A 14,224-nucleotide genomic window follows, 5' to 3' on the forward strand; every position below is an offset into this window, starting at 1 on the left:
GACTGAAGTGCACCAGACTAGGACTGCAGAATAACTCAGGTTGGAAGGGACCAGAGTAGATGTCTGGTCCATTCTTGCTCAAAGCACAAAGACATTTGACCAGGTTGCTCAGGGCTTTGTTCATGATCCTTGTGAGGATTGTGGAGTGTTTCTAGTAAGACAAGATAGAATGATGCCACCACAAAGTGCTCTGACTAGGATCTGACACAAAAGAAGAATCCCGTACAGATTTAGCTCATTTGGTGCTAATGACAACAACAAAAAAATCCACGCAAAACCCAAAGCACATCAACAAATTTAACAGTGCAAGGATAAGCAGATCATTATTCAAGTCTCAAGGGAGACTCTGTACTGAACGCTCTTGTACTCACATATTTACATTTAGTAAAAACCTCAATCAACACCCAAAGTTTGGGTTTCTGTTTTTTGTTGTTGTTGTTTTGTTGGTTTTTGCCTTTTTTTTTTATTGTTGGAACTCATCTCCCAATATAACAGCAACCTATCATAAAATGCCTATGCCAAGTAAATCAAAGTCTGACAAACTACTGTTAAGTTTCACTCCATCTCCTCCTTTTGAAATCTTCTCTAAGGGTACCCAATTACTCTTGAAAAGTCTCTAAAAGAAAATAAAGGTTTCCTTCTCTGCAAGGAACTAAATGGAATCCCATCTATTTCCTTTGGTGTCATATTGGCTTATTACCTTCCTCTTTGCACTCAGCTAAGACTTCACGAATAGAGTGGGAAACCTTCCAAGTCTGCAAGCCAGAATGCAGAAAGCAAAGGCGCTTGTCAATCCCCCCACCAAATCACCATTTTGAAAAGCCCTCTGCTTACTCAGTTTCTTCTGTTTAAATGAGTTCCATACATAAACACATTGCAGAAGGAGACACTAGAGCCCAGACAGGTTGAATAATCAAACAGGACCAAATGAGATTGGTAGAATAGCCCCCAACGCTAGCAAGTTTTCCACACAAGTCTCAGCTCAATCTGTCAGAATAAGCCACAACAGATATGGACTGCTGGAAATTCTGCAGTCAAGATTTCATAAAGCCTTTAGGGCTCAAGAAATATCATCTATTGGTATTTCCACATTGTTCACACCAGAAAAACTTAAACCAATTAAGGTAAAAGTATTTTTGTCTACTTAAAAGAACTGCTAAGAATTGTGCTGTAAAATAACTTCATCCATGGCTCAAACAGTGACTAAAGAGTAAATACAGTCAACCAAATTCAGTTGGTACTGTAAGCAAAAGGCATTGACAAAGATTCGTTTAAGAGAACAGATGAAATTTTGCAAGACATGTGGTATTTATTTTTAGGTATTAGTCATACAATACTACAACAGATTTTATTTTTCTTGTCATAGAAAGCATTTCATATTGAGGTGCTTCACTGATACTGATTTTGTGCAACTTAACATTTATCTCTCTTACAAAAGTTTTGACAGTGTTGTTAAAACCATTAACAATTGTATGTGGAAAGAAGTATGCAATAAACACACAGGTATGCAGTGCACCTTTTGAAAAGGAAAAATCTTCCTGAAAAATCAATGCTGAATTAAAATGCAGAAGGGAAAGACTGCCATATGCAAACACATGCCCTGATTTATTTTTCTTTTGAGTATCTATTACCATTTCAATCAAATCTCCCCAAAACCTCATCATACATGAAACAACAGCAACAGATAACCAGCCTTGGATTGCTGTAATGGCTGTCAGGCCAATATAGGTCATGCAAAAAACCACAGATCCCATCTGGACTTCAGTACGCCCTTGTTGATGTCATCTATGCAAGAAGCATTCCAAGGCCGCCTGATTTTTAAGTACTCCAACAATTTTAATGAGAAAATACTGAAAAGAACATAGCCCCTACTGGTTAGTCCCCTCAGATTTCAATTTATACATTTTTATTCAAATCCACACATTATTTCTCCAGTCATTTCAAGGATATCTCCAAGTTTGTTTATTAGAATTAATTAGCATTAATTCCTAATTAACACAGATTCTTCAGGTAGGTGTCTAAGTATTCTTTGCATAAATGTGATACAATTTATTTTAATGTCCTCACCTTTGTGATTTCCTCTCCCTAACATACCATCCAGTTAAAGTATTTCAGGGTTTATTATACGAAAGCCTCTACGTAACATCAAAAGTAACCCATAGGACTAAATTATCTGTCCTTTACAGGAAAAAAAAAAATCTCCACCTAAAAAGCTCTTATCCTGATTCAAAGAAGGATATCTAAGAAAAATCTATGAATCTTACTGACAAAGAAAACTGAGTTTATTGGTTTGTAAAAGCTGTGCTCACAGGGGTCTGACCGTTCAATGAGAAGGTAACAAAAAGTTGGCCTACACCTCATTGGTAAGCCTTGCATGTATTTGAAAGACTAAAACATCTTAATATTATTTTACAGTGTTTGAGAAGGGATTTGTTTTTCCTTAGGTATGTGTTATAGAAACCTGTATAGTATGCTGGGCATTTTTGTGTGAGTTTATAGGTTTACAGAAGGCTAAAAAAGAACTAGAAACCAAAACTACAAACCAAACTAAAATCAAACTAAAAACCAAAACTAGTAAAATTAAGTGTCCGCAAATATTAGGGAGGCAAAGTGCTTTAGGATGTGGTCAGATGCTCAAATCTAGCTACTACTGGTCCCTACCAAATTGTCAGCAAAACCAAGTATCCATAGGTGACTACAAATCCTTAATTCCATCACATCTCATTTAAAGTTTTTATACATATATATTAATTTATAGAAGTAAATTAGTGTAAGGTAGTATAGATTAGTGTAATAGAAGTAAATTAGTGTATTTTTCCTCAATGATGGAAGAGATCCCCAAACTTATTAGTATCCAATTTTAAAAGATGAAGGCCTATTTTGCCATAAGGCTGCTATAGTTTTTGTTGGTTTTGTAGGTTTTGGTGTGGGTTTTTTTTGTTTTGTTTTGTTTCTAAATATGTATGATTTCACACTATTAAGATAGGGAGCAGGTTCCCTCCTGCCCCCAACGTTGTGGCCTCCCTTTAGGCTGGCATTGCAGAAGAGGATACCCAGGAATAGCTCTGCTGCCCATACCCCGCAGTGCCAGATCAATAACGCTCCTTCACGCAAGGACTTCCTGCGTCAACAGATCAAAGCTTTCACAGAGCCCGGCTGCTACTTTCTCGTGATAGATGACAGATGATCTCATCCTCATGGCAAAGACAAGCCACAGATCAAGCCACCCAGAACACGTGGATTCGAACACACATCCTCTTAACCCAGGCCGGGTCAACATTTAATATTTCAACATCACCAATTTTTATTCACGATTGTCTTGCAACAATTGTCTTGTCTTTCACGATTGTCTTGCAACTCTGCCTCTACTGGAAGCGACTCTAACGCTCCACCACATCGTTACCAGAGCAGTAGCATGGCAATTGCAACACAGTCATACAACCCTGCCATTAAAAAAAAAGTTTAAATGGAATGGTTATGTTCCAGTTGAACAAAGACTGAGAAAGTGGTAAGTACTTTTTTTAAAGGAGTAAACTTAATTTTAACCACTACAAATGCGCTGGCTGCAGAACATACTTAAATCTGGGTAAATCATTAACCCATACTGTTTAAACACCTATGGATACCAAACATAGCTTATTAAGGTACAATGATAAGGTGACTGGAGCAAGCAAAAAGCGTACCGATCAGCATCCCAGTATACCTATCCAGAAGTGTATGTCCAAAATGTAGCTATCATGAAGAGTCGGTATTCCTCCCTCCTTCCTAAAGGAAGGGAGAGCAGTACTCTCACACATGAGGTAGAATGTTCTTATGTTGAGTTCAGTATTAAAAGCTTGCTTGAGGATATAAATACACTGAAGCATTGTGAATCACCCTGCAAAGATAGGTACACTTTGTTTTCTTAAAAAGTCTACACAGTTTAAAAAAAAAGTCAAAGCTTATCTTTTTTCCATCCATGGCGAGTTATTTAAAAACCTGTTTTTTAGATATCCCAATACAAACAAGCTATTAAAGAGCAGCCAAATTTCCTGAAATTCAACTAAGAAAAATTAGATTATCTTCACCCTCCCACTAATTAGCCATCTCCTCTAATGAACAAAGATAGTCAGCACAAAGAAGCCAGTTACACGGCCAGGAAGTTTCTGGAATTAAGTTCAAGAAGTTCTAGTGCATGACAAACAAGTCAATAAATTTAATTATTTCCAAATGGACTGCACTGAAGCTCCATAAAACTAGTGTTACATAAAAAAATAAATCTGTACAGCATGGAAAAATTCTGTCATTCTTCCATGGGTTCCAATTTTGATAGCTTAAGCAGGTTTTTCCAAGCACATAGAGCATACATGGCTGCAAGGGATTTCAAGGAGAGTAAAAGTACTAAGTTATTCAACTAAATACTAAAAACTAAGATATTTAAAGTAAGATACTCAACACCAAAAGGCATTTTGAACTTTGTGCTTACTTCAGTCTGGTGAAATGGGAGCACCCACCCTTCTGCATGTGACACAAAATCAGAGCACAGTACCAAGTGCTCATACCATACAGTCATTGAGACACTCAGAGCCCCTAAGAAAGCACAGAACTTGGCTCTCCTATGAGTGTTTTAATACTGTAAATACCTTTTTCTTTACTGTTTTGCTCACTCTGCACAATGCTCACTTAATAAGCAGTTATCCATTTTTATTTTTTTTTTATGAATTCCTGCTGAGTTCAGGTATGTGATCATACAATTATTGAAAAGCCAACAAAGACAACCACAGATTAAGAAAACAGACACCTTGATTTTCTCATTTCTTAACCAAGTGCTCTATTTAGCTACTCTGTTTTTTTTAAACAATTTGCCTAACCACACACGTTCATACTTTTATGTAGGCTCTCCAGACTCTGTGCAGAAACTTGAAGAGCAGATTTAATCATTTCACATGATGCTTGTGTACAGTTCAAAAGCTAGCCAGAATCTCAGATTGTACCAGACATGTATCCAAGCAACTACTGCTACCACTGAAACGTGAACTTTTTCAGTGGTGCCCAGTGCCAGGGCAAGAAGCAGTGGACACAAACTGGAACACACCAGGCAGCACTTCTGTGCTGTGCGGGTGAGGAGCCCTGGCACAGGCTGCCCAGAGAGCTGTGGGGTCTCCTCCTTGGAGGTCTTCAAAAGCCACCTGGAGATGGCCCTGGGCAGCCTGCTCTGGGTGTCCCTGCTTGGGCAGGGCTTGGAGCAGGTGAGCCCAGAGGGCCCCGCCAGCCTCAGCCACGCCGTGATCCTGAGAAGAAACAGCAGTAGAGATGGATAAGACAAACCCTGCCACTTGCCAGACTTCACAGAAGGGAGGCTGCTCAGCCTCCCCCAGCCGAACCCCAAATTTCAGCAGGCTCCAATTACTACCCTTGTCTCCCAACTTTGTTCTCTTCTGCACTATCCTTAATAGTCTGCCCATTTTGTCATCAAATTTCTTCTCCTCCCTTCCTCACGCAGCCATCCTAAACTTTAAGCTGTCTCCACATCAAGTCAGATGAGTTTCCTACTCTCCTCCAGCTCTGCTCAAGCTTGGATCCAGTAAGCCGCTGAATTCCAAGCAGCAGTAAGCGTGTCAAGCAGGTGGGTGGGTTTTCTTTTTTCTTCCGAGAACTGTATGAAGCTTGGCCAAGTTTTTACCGTATTTCTGAAAACTTCACCAAATGCATAACCATGAGAAGGTGAGCCTTCCACTCCTTATTCAATATTGTAAAAGTGCTGAAGATGTTTAAAAGAAACCTTTTAATTTTTTCTTCTGAAGTAGCTTCTCTCTTTCTCAATTAACTGTAAGGGCTTGAATAAAATAAAAGAGCTAGAACTAAACCACATGCAAATCCATAAAATAATCAGGCTGAGGCAGTCATCCAGGAAGGGTGGAGGAAAAAAAATTCAGCCCAAACACATTTGGCAAAAGTTACTAACAATTTAAAAACTGGGTCTTAAAGGGGAAGCATTGGGAACCTTAATTATAGATGGTAGCTCCAGATTTGTCTACTTAAAAAAAAAAATAAAACCAAAAGTAAGACTTGAAGCTTCAGTGTCTTTTTTTGCATTTGGAAAAAAAAAAAAAACAACTTTTTTCTTAAACAATGAGTGGATATGTATGGGAACCTCTAATATTCTAAGCTAATGTGTCTCAGATTTTATCTCCAAATCTGTATGTAATAGGCTATGGTTAGTATTACAGAATCCAGTTTATCAAATTTACAAGTTTCACGCTGACAACCACAATACTGACGAAGGGTTTACTCCACACAGAGCAGAGACCCAAGACAAAGCAAAAAGGATGGATGTAGGATAATGTGTAGTTTGGAACTGGTGAGGCCTCTTCTCTGACAGTGTGAGTTTTATTTGCCACTAAGCTAACACCAGAATGCTTTAAATGTATATACTTTGATGTTTAAAGTCAAAGCCATCCTAAAAACTGCAAATCATAAACAGAGTAGCCAGTGGGCTAAAGAACAAAAACAAAAAAACACCTTTGTGCAAACTTTGAACTAGCATGTGTTTGTTTTGTTGTGTGGGGGTTTTGTTTTCTCAGTTCTTGAAACTGCCTTCTGTTCTGCCTGAAGTTTAAGACCCTATCAGGAAGCCTGTATCAGTTACCCACTGCATTTCTTTCCTGCATGATACTGCTTCTTCAGAAGTTTGTCAGCAAAACACAACAAGAGAGCAGTTCATGCAACAGCACAGCTACCCTAGGCTTCTGCTCGACCCCATCAAGAGGGACACCTGCAGCCAGAAATGATGAGGTGCTGCTGGTGAAATCAGGAAAGGCTGAAATCAAGAACAGTAACAAACCAAGAGCTCAATACAGCAGAAAAAAAAAAAGGGAAGATGATAGGTCTTCAACATGCACATGCAATGGCTACAGAAGGGAAGGCAATTATCCAGGGAAAGTGGTTCAGATCACACATGGGGGCAGGGGAACCGCTCCCTTCTGAAGTACTGCATGCAATTCATTAGGCATTGCATGGGTATTTTTTTTTTTAAACCACAAACTTAGATCAGCAAACAGATACAGACTTAAAACAGCTGCGGATGTAATTTAAATTGAACACTGCCAGTTGCTTACTCAGGAGGACATTTGCAGGATTACCTAGAGAGAGAGTACAAGTTTCATTAGTAGAAGTGGCATTTTCTAGAGTAACTGGGATAAAAAGCCCTCACACCCCTAGCCGTTTTATCAATTTTTATCACAGCTTATTATTTGGGTTTTCTGAAAGGGCTGACGCGAATGATTTTTTTCATTACAGGAAGAATAATGAACTCTGCAGCCTGAGAAGAAATACTTAAAGTATTTGTTCAGTGTTGTTTTGTTCTAACTGGAGACTCTGCCATGCTCTTTCCAGCACCTTCAAAACTCATATCTGGGTGATACTATTTTGCCATTTCAATACCATGGAAAAATTAGCAAATTCTGCTGCTTGGATTAACACTGCAGATTAATGTCGATAATTGGATTTACGTATCTGCCAAGAAAATTTGGTTCAGTGTTCATTTACCGTATTATTTCTATTAAGCCTTAGTATCAGTCAATATATCCATGTGGTCAGAAGGGACCATACCATAATATCATTACAGCATGATGAACAGCAAATGAACAACTTACAAAGAAAACGCTTAATTGTGCCAACACATCTTCCTAATAAAACTCAGAATTTCTACTCGTAATTTTAAACTTAAAGTTACCAGATTCAATTTTGGAACTACCTTTGTGTTCTTGTGAATAGGAAATGATACAACTGATTAAAGAATGGTATTTGGGAGCAGCACACTTAGCAGTTAAATATTGTTTAAATATAGATCACGGAACCTGTTGTGCAGCTTAGTTAAACTGAAGCTAAGAAGTGGAAGCCTTAGAGAAAAGAAAAAGACATTTGATGATTTACACCAATTAATTAGCAGCAATACCATTTTCCATGAACCCAAATTTCACCTAAATCCTGAGGCTTATGTTTTTAACATAGGTGCTAGGCCTGCCTGTAGAGAGCAGCAACAACAGACTTGATCACACAGCAGCAGTTCAATACAAACACTGTTTTGTACCATGTGTTTCACAAAAACTGCATCCCCCACAGCAACTCTAACACAGGCTCACATAGGTCCAACTCATTGCTTCTATGTATACTAAGGACTTACATGGTATTAAATCCCCTTCCCTATGATCCAGTTTCATACAGCTTTAACCCCTGCTTTAGGATTACAAAGCAGAACACCGCAAGAATAGACAGACATTTGAATAGATTCATAATGCCATGTTGTGTACTAAGAATTACTTATTTCTGCATCAACATCAACAACTGATAAACAGAGCATTGTTTTAATCCATACTATACCATACCAACAGTGATTTCTGCAAATACACTGCAGATTGTATTTACAAATGGTGCTTTGCAAGTCAGCCTCCCTAGTAACATGTGAATTGCAATAGCAGCGTAAAAGTCCTTGGACAAACTGCTGTAGCAATGGGAGGAGAACACTGGAAAATATACAGCTGAATGTAAAGAAATTTTCTCATGTTACATTCGTGCTACATGGCCTGTGTGCATTTAGGAGGGACAGGAAAAATGGCTGAGAAGGCTAACTAGCATGTGTATATAAAAAAACAGGACTTGGTTAGAAAGTTTAGAATTCCAGCCATGGATGGAAACTGTTGTGATAAAAGACAAGACACTAACAGAAGTCATGTAGATGTGGTACTCACGAACATGGTTTAGTGGTAGACTTGGCAGCGCTAAGTTAATGGTTGGACTTGATGATCGCAAAATGGTTTGGGTTGGAAGGGACCTTAAAGATCACCCAGTTCCAAGCCATCCACACCATGGGCAGGGACACCTCCCACCAGATCAGGTTGCCCAAAGCCCCATCCAGCCTGGCCTTGAACATCTCCAGGGATGGGGCATCCACAGCTTCTCTTGGAAACCTCTCCCAGTGCCTCACCACCCTCTGAGGGAAGAATTTCTTCCTTATTGCTAACCTAATCCTACCCTTTTTTAATTTGAAATCATTATTCCTTGTCCTATCACTCCACTCCCTGACCAAGAGTCCCTCCCCAGCTTTCCTGTAGGCCCCCTTTCAGTACTGGAAGGCCACTGTAAGGTCTCCCTAGCACCTTCTCTTCTCCAGGCTGAACAACCCCAACTCCCTCATAGGAGAGGTGCTCCAGACCACTGATCATCTTCAGGGCCCTCCTCTGGACTCATTCAAATACATCCATGTCCTTCTTGTGCTGGGGGCCCCAGAGATGAACACAGGGCTCCAGGTGGGGTCTCATGAGAGCATCACCTCCCTCACCCTGCTGGCCACGCTGTTTTTGATGCAGCCCAGGTTATGGTTGGCTTTCTGGGCTGCAGGTGCACATTGCCGGCTCATGTCGAGCTTCTCATCAACCAGCACCTCCCAGGGTCCTTCTCCTCAGGGCTGCTCTCAATCCATTCTCCACCCAGCCTGTATTTGTGCTTGGGATTGCCCTGGACCAAAAGCAGGACCTTGCACTTGGCCTTGTTGAACCTCAGGGGGTTCACACAGGCCCGCCTCTCAAGGTCCCTCTGGATGGCATCCCTTCCCTCCAGCACGCGAGCTGCACCACACAGCCTGGTGCCATCGGCAAACTTGCTGAGGGTGCACTCGATCCCACTGTCCATGCCACCACCAAAGATGTTAAATAGTTCCGGTCCCCGAGGGCCACCGCTCATTACTGATCTCCACCTGGACATCGAGTCGTTGACCGCAACTCCTTGAGTGCAACCATCCAGCCATTTCCTGAGCCATTGAGAGGTCCAATCATCACAGCTGTGTCTTTCCAATTTGGAGACAAGGTTGCCATGTGGCACAGTATCAAATGCTTTGCACAAGTCCAAGTACATGATGTCAGTTGCTCTTTGTGGGGGTTCCCAGAACCTCCTTTTCTCCTCAGCTCATAAACTGGAAAAAGGTATTTCTTGACTGTGCTCCACAACCTACTTGATCACCATGGTAATCTCCCCCCAAAAAACGTTGCCCGTTCATGGTGAGAATCTTTAGAAAACTCACACCTCTGATATTAAAAATACAGATAACCCATTTGCTCTCATCATTGTCACCACATCGATAAGATTGCGATGCTCCTCTTGTCATTTTATTAATTCAGAAGCTTAACCCACAGACGGAAAATAAGCACAGTTTACCACTGAATTACAGAGGAACTGCTTAAGACATAATTAACCAGCTGCAGGTTGAACATGTATTTGTGAGACTGGAAAGAATACGGTAGTGCCTTGTGATCAGATTATAAGCTGCTGAGCAACACTGTTTGTAACTGCATAAGCAACATCTGTGAACCACTGACAGCTGAGGAAAAAATGCTCAGACATTCTCCTTAGTCATTCATAGCACTTCCAGAATACAAGCAAAATAAACAGGGTGCACCTCAAGCTGGAGATCAGAAGCTTTTTTCCCTTCAAATTTAAAACCCAAATGAAGTGTAACAACTGGTTCAGTGACATTTAGATGCAGACAACTTTTCAAGGTCATTTGATGACAGGTTATGGGATTTTATGAAGCATTCGTATGCTATTTTCACAGATAGGATTAAATGAATCTTCAACTTTCACTTTTGAAAGCATCTTCTTAGTAAAGATCCATAAACACAATATTGAAATTAAAAAAAAAAAACACCACAAAATTGGTCCTAGAAGAACCACAAAAGTCAAAGTTTTAAATCAAAAACCCAAGAGTCAGTATGAATTGCTCTATCTCAAGGTGAGGGCTTGTATAGTTGCAGCAGGTATTCTGCTGCATTGTTCTGTTGATACTCGAGGAATGCTAGTTCTCAGATTGGCCTTATGCATCACCAAGCACTGCCACTCTCCACACCTACATCAGGTGCCAAGGAGTCTGGCCAGGTGACCAGAGGGAGATCTTACCTTCGTTCCTAAATATCTATGGGAGGGTTTAAAGAAGAAGAAGCCAGACTCTTGGAGGTGTCCGCTGAAAGGACAAGAAGCAACAGACATCAAGTGAAGCACAGGAGGCTCAGTATGAGCTTAAGGAAACACTGTGAGGATGGCTGACCACCGGAGCAGGTTACCCAGAGAGGCTGTGGACTGCCTGTGGTTGGAGATGCTCAAAACCCAGCTGGACATGGTCCTGGGCAACCTGATCTAGGTGACCTGGCTTGAGCAGGAGGTCTTGGATTTCCACAGGTGCCTTCCAGCCCCTACAATAACTGCAACACTTTTGGAGTTCTCTTAAGACTATGGTGTATGGTATTACATGGAAAACAGGAAAGCATTTCTCAAATTGGACAGGAGAAGTGCAAAACTCCACATGTTCACGTCACCCCTCTCTACAGTGTCTTCGTCCATGGTTAACTCCTACTTCAATGTTCTCATACTTCTTTGAGGCAGCTATGAGTTCTCTAATCATTGTTACCCACTGTCCCAACATGCCTAAACCAAGAGAGTTCTTAAACACAGCTCATCTTGTCTCTGCTGAAGGTCAACTAGCTGTTCTTTCAACGTAAACAGTCTTCTGAATTTTCAGAGGATTTCTTTTTATCTTCTTCTAAACGAAAAAAGATAAAACAAAAACACAAAAAGAACAAAAACCACAACAAATAGCTTTGCTTCTTTATTCCCCACGTCATCTATATTAAAGAAGCCAATTTGTTATGTTGCATAATGTAGTGCAGTTGATACTGCTGTCCATAGCACAACAGAAAGTTATTTTGGCAAACATTCGCAAATGGCTGTGAATTTCAGGGATGGAACAGCAATTACAACTTTTGTCTTGAAATAAAGTTCCATGGCCAAAATGCTAAGACAAAGGTAATAAGTTTTTTTTACTTAATGATCCCTCTTAGAGGCCCCCTGGAATGGAATGATTTCACTGGGCTAGCTTCCTATGCTGGAAGAAGCAACAGGAGCTATGCTGTCTTGACTGTGAAAATAAGATGGAGATACAAGATATACTTTAACATTCTTTGAAGATGCTGAAGCCCAAAATGACTGCTCAGGACATTCTAGGTTACCAGGGTTTGCCTCACCAGCCTATTAGCCCTTCTTTGTGACTTTTTTTTTTTAATAGCAGGTGACTTATTAGCTGTTTAAGTTCTCTACTTTGCATTACAAAGAGAATACTGTCAAGTCTAAAAAGCAATGACAAAACACTGCGGAACAGTAGTCAGACTACTGTGCTGTAAAAACCCTCAGATCTACAAGTCGGACGTTGATGAAACTGAACTAAACGTATGAAAATGCCTCACTGTTTCATGTTCCTCTCAGGATTTTAGGTTTTTAATTTGTTGTGGAGATGCAGAAAATTTGTTAGAGTTTACTATTTTAAACACTGAAAAAGAGAGAAGATTTCAACGAGAAATTACTGAAAGGGATCAGAATATTTATTTTCATTCCCAAAGAAACAACAAGTTTTTGCCTTTTCACTGCTCGCCCAGCTCCAAGTATATTTATGATTCTTCTGCAGTGTAGCAGTGCTGACTACACTACAGATGACTGCATTAGAAAGGATAGCCTCCTGTAACCAGGAACGGACGACTGGCTTCTTGTCTCCCTCCTACTTCCCACACCGAGTATGCTGGGAGTCTAGAGAAAACTCCTAGCTTAAAAGCTCCCATACCTAATATCCCTCTCTCATTTCAGCCCACAGGGATGGTCTGGCACTCAAAGACAAAGTTCCAGAAAAACAGTTACATTTCTTAACTGTGTTTTGAAACTGATCCCCACGCTATTTGCTATTTATGATTACACTGCCACCACACAGTTCAAAGGCCACCAAATCACCACAGCTTATCAAAGATCATTCAACACAGCTTCCTCACAGAAGGGCACAGGGGGAAGAAAAAGCTGAAGTAGCCATATTCGGGTATAGATATCATGCACCTGTTACAACATTTAATACTACATCAAATAAAACATCATAAACCAGGAGAGGTGCTTACTATTTGTCATCGCTCTCCCAGGTAAATAGTTTGAATACAAGTGGCACTGAAACTATCACCTCTGACCTGCTTACGGCTCTCATCACCGTGACTTTAACCCATTGGAATAGATTAAGAGAAGATCTCTCTTTCTCAGGTTCCTAAAGTTTCAGTAGCCTCAAATGCCTCCATCCTGTTCACAATAAAATACGATCCACTTATGACATCCTCTAAATGCTGATGAAAGGACTATTAACGAAGCAATTTTAATGCACACAGCTTCTTCCACATTAATGCTGAAGATCTACTTTGCATAATGCAGTTATTACAGTATGTATAAAAAAATTAACTAGACAACTTCAGTTAGCAAATTCCTTACCTAGAATTGCTTGAAGAATTTTTGAAGGTAGATACGGTACTTCTCACCATTACAAAATGGATGACATCTTGCCACCTCACTCAGTATTTATATACTTGGAAGAGGGACTTGAACAGCCAGACCTTCCCTGTTAAAGCAAAACTCTGATTCACCAGGGATTCACAGAATGAACAGCCAGACATAGGACTTGCAGCTCGAGCAATGGTAAAACTGGTACCTCCAAAACATCTACATGAAGACAAAGTAAACACCAATTTATCGCCTACTCTCCATTTTATGGGCAAGGAAGGATAAGGTTATTTTTCCTCCTCTATCTGCTTCTAGTTCTGGTCCTCCCACCTTCCTTGAGAATCATCTTAAGTTTTTGACTTGGTTATAACATTCCTCGTTACTACGAATTTAGACTTTGAGGAGAGTAAAAATTCTATTTGTAACCCTAAAAAAAAAAAGTATCTGCTAAATACAGAACCAAACTAGAGACCTGAGAGTCAATTAACACATCCAGGTACCCAAATTCTCAGTATCTTTCAAAACTCCCTCCTTCACCAGGCATCTCCAGACACACAGAAAACAGGCAACATCTTCAAAAAAAGCAACATGCACTTCTCATAACCATAGGATCTGCTCCTCTACAGCAAGGAGTGAATGCTACTGGGACCTCTCTATGCATCTTCAGATGCTCCTAGTTTTTGTTTGTTTGTTTTTTAAAACAAAAGTGGATCCTTAACACTGGTAAGATCTGCTGACCATAGTTAATTCAAAGATTTGTGGAACCGGTGATGTCGCACAAGTCTGTACAAAGTATTACCACGTGCCTAAGCCATGGGACCTTTAAAAACCCCGTCTTCCTACAACACTGAAACTGTTGGTCTACTAAATTCAGTATCTGATTTCTGACAGCAGC

At 40.2% G+C, this 14,224-nt stretch overlaps 1 protein-coding gene across 8 annotated transcripts in view; it reads right to left on the reverse strand.

Annotated features, from left to right (window-relative positions):
* CDKL5 (cyclin dependent kinase like 5) overlaps positions 1 to 14,224 on the reverse strand; it is a 135,602-nt gene that overhangs the window by 104,787 nt on the left and 16,591 nt on the right. Inside the window, exon 2 of one of the 8 annotated variants that reach the window (XM_080576432.1) lies at positions 13,321 to 13,447. The exons of the other annotated variants lie outside the window; for them this stretch is intronic. The gene's annotated coding sequence lies outside the window, so the exon portion shown is untranslated. The remainder of the gene's footprint in view (positions 1 to 13,320; positions 13,448 to 14,224) is intronic. 8 annotated transcript variants of the gene reach the window in all.

This window comes from Anser brachyrhynchus (assembly GCF_964034855.1).
Source record: "Anser brachyrhynchus genome assembly, chromosome: 1".
Lineage (NCBI taxonomy): Eukaryota > Metazoa > Chordata > Aves > Anseriformes > Anatidae > Anser > Anser brachyrhynchus.